Raw genomic sequence first — 4,065 nt, 5'->3', positions numbered from 1 at the left:
ATATCCGAAATTGGACAGTATAATTTTATCACCCAGTAGACCGAATGAATCTATTTGTTATTAAATACACACACGTAGTTAATTAGGTTACATACACATTTGGTCAATTATAAATAATAATTTGGACATCAGTCAAAAGTACTGACAAAGTTAAACAATTTACATAAATTAAATACACATATCACGCTAGGTACGCGAAAAATATTGACCCAAATAGAATTTATATAAAACTAATATCTCTTGACTAGAGAAGCATTCAATCAATATTCACTCAACGAACATATAGTCTTCAACGATCAACTTCATCAGTCTATACTCAAAGTAATCCCGGGTCTACACCCATAGTGTACGTCTCAACAATAAACTCTGCTACTATTATTTGGTGTTTCCATTACAACAGAACGAACATCTTCACTGAGCCAACGAAGGGGAATTTGTTCACACAAAGACACATACACTCTTCACCTCTCGACTCCTATTCATTAGTCGCCTCTTACGACAGGCAGGGACTTCTTGCCACGGCCGTGTTCTTATCTCTGCGAGCCGAACGGACACACACACACTCACACACACACACACACGCACACACGCACACACACACGCACACACGCACACACACACAAATACACTCTTCACCTCTCGACTCCTATTCATTAGTCGCCTCTTACGACAGGCAGGGACTTCTTGCCACGGCCGTGTTCTTATCTCTGCGAGCCGAACGGACACACACACACTCACACACACACACACACACGCACACACGCACACACACACGCACACACGCACACACACACAAATACACTCTTCACCTCTCGACTCCTACCCATTAGTCGCATCTTACGACAGGCATGGACTTATTGCCTCGGCCGTATTCTAATCTCTGCGAGCCGCACGGACACACACACACTGACACACACACACATTCACACACACACTCACACACGTACGAACACACGCACACACACACATACACTCTTCACCTCTCGACTCCTACCCGTTATTCTCCTCTTACGACAGGCAGGGACTTCTTGCCACGGCCGTGTTCTTATCTCTGCAAGCCGAACGGACACACACACACGCACACACACACACGCACACGCACACGCACACGCACACACTCTCTACCTCTCGACTCCTACCCATTAGTCGCCTCTTACGACAGGCAGGGCCTTCTTGCCACTGCCGTGTTCTCATCTCTGTGAGCCGACCGGACACACACACACTGACACACACACACATTCACACACACTCTCACACACGTACGCACACACACACACACACATACACTCTTCACCTCTCGACTCCTACCCATTATTCTCCTCTTACGACAGGCAGGGACTTCTTGCTACAGCCGTGTTCTTATCTCTGCAAGTCGAACGGACACACACACAGACGCACACACACACACGCACACGCACACGCACACGCACACACTCTTCACCTCTCGACTCCTACCCATTATTCTCCTCTTACGACAGGCAGGGACTTCTTGCCACGGCCGTGTTCTTATTTCTGCAAGCCGAACGGACACACACATACACACACACACTCACACACACACGCACACACGCACGCACACACGCACACACACATACACTCACACACACACAAACACGCACATACGCACACACACATACATTCTTCACCTCTCGACTCCTACCTATTAGTCGTCTCTTACGACAGGCAGGGCCTTCTTGCCTTGGCCGTGTTCTTATCTCTGCAAGCCGAACGGACACACACACATACTCACACACGCACACACACACGATACACGCACCCACACACATACACTCTTCACCTCTCGACTCCTACTTATTAGTCGCCCACTCTTCACCTCTCGACTCCTACCCATTAGTCGCCCCGTACGATTTGCATCGCCTTCTTGCCACGGCTGTTTTCTTATTTCTGCAAGCAGAAGGGACACACACACGTACACACACACACACTCACAAACACACACACACACACGCACGCACACACGCACACACACGTACACTCACACACACACAAACACGCACACACGCACACACACATACATTCTTCACCTCTCGACTCCTACCTATTAGTCGCCTCTTACGATAGGCAGGGCCTTCTTGCCTCGGTCGTGTTCTTATTTCTGCAAGCCAAACTAACACACACACATACTCACACACGCACACACACACGCACACACGCACACACACATACACTCTTCACCTCTCGACTCCTACTTATTAGTCGCCCACTCTTCGCCTCTCGACTCCTATCCATTAGTCGCCCGGTACGATTTGCATCGCTTTCTTGCCACGGCTGTTTTCTTATCTCTGCGAGCCGAAGGGACACGCACACATACTCACGCACGCACACACACACGCACACACGCACCCAAACATACACTCTTCACCTCTCGACTCCTAACTATTAGTCGCCTCTTACGATAGGCAGGGCCTTCTTGCCTCAGTCGTGTTCTTATTTCTGCAAGCCGAACTAACACACACACATACTCACACACGCACACACACGCACACACGCACACACACACATACACTCTTCACCTCTCGACTCCTACTTATTACTCGCCTCTTACAACAGGCAGGGCCTTCTTGCCACGGCTGTGTTCTTATCTCTGCGGGCCGACCGCACACACACACTCACACACACTCACCCACTCACATACACACACACTTAAACACGCACGCACACGTACACCCACACACTCTCCACCTCTCGACTCCTATCCATTAGTCGCCTCTTACGACAGGCAGGGCCTTCTTGCTACGGACGTGTTCTCATTTCAGCGAGCCGACCGGACACACCCACACACGCACACACAAACACACGCACACAGGCACAAACGCACACACGCAAACGCACACGCACACACTCTCCACCTCTCGACTCCTATCCATTAGTCGCCTCTTAAGACAGGCAGGGCCTTCTTGCCACGGCTGTGTTCTTATCTCTGCGGGCCGACCGCACACACACACTCACACACACTCACACACTCACATACACACACACTTAAACACGCACGCACACGTACACCCACACACTCTCCACCTCTCGACTCCTATCCATTAGTCGCCTCTTACGACAGGCAGGGCCTTCTTGCTACGGACGTGTTCTTATCTCTGCGAGCCGAATGGACAAACACATACATACACACACACACCCACACACGCACACACTCACATACCCTCTTCACCTCTCGACTCCTACCCATTAGTCGCCTCTTACGACAGGCAGGGCCTTCTTGCCACGGCCGTGTTCTCATTTCAGCGAGCCGACCGGACACACCCACACACGCACACACAAACACACGCACACAGGCACAAACGCACACACGCAAACGCACACGCACACACTCTCCACCTCTCGACTCCTATCCATTAGTCGCCTCTTAAGACAGGCAGGGCCTTCTTGCCACGAACGCATTCTTATCTCTGCGAGCCGAACGGACACACACACACACTCACACACAAACACACACGCAAGCACACATACACTATTCACCTCTCGACTTCTACCCATTATTCTCCTCTTACGACAGGCAGGGACTTCTTGCCACGGCCGTGTTCTTATCTCTGCAAGCCGAACGGACACATACACGCACACACGCACACACGCACACGCACACCCACACGCACACACTCTCCACCTCTCGATTCCTATCCATTAGTCGCCTCTTAAGACAGGCAGGGCCTTCTTGACACGGACGTATTCTCATCTCTGCGAGCCGAACGGACACACACACACGCACAGACAAACACACGCACACAGGCACACACGCACACACGCACACGTACACGCACACGCACACACTCTCCACCTCTCGACTCCTATCCATTAGTCGCCCCTTAAGACAGGCAGGGCCTTCTTGCCTTGGCCGTATTCTTATCTCTGCAAGCCAAACGTACACACAGACATACACACACACACACTCACACACGCACAAACACACGCACACACTAGAGATGACAAAGTCAGTTCCATCAAGGGATCAGGTGCAATGACTCCGATTCCGACTGCAGACTCGGTTCATTTTTGCAGGTGCAGGTGCACCTGGTAACCTTGACAGGTTTCGAC

The sequence above is a fragment of the Diabrotica undecimpunctata genome, unplaced genomic scaffold (genome assembly GCF_040954645.1).
Source record: "Diabrotica undecimpunctata isolate CICGRU unplaced genomic scaffold, icDiaUnde3 ctg00000590.1, whole genome shotgun sequence".
NCBI lineage: Eukaryota > Metazoa > Arthropoda > Insecta > Coleoptera > Chrysomelidae > Diabrotica > Diabrotica undecimpunctata.
Note: the sequence above shows the minus strand (reverse complement) of the source record.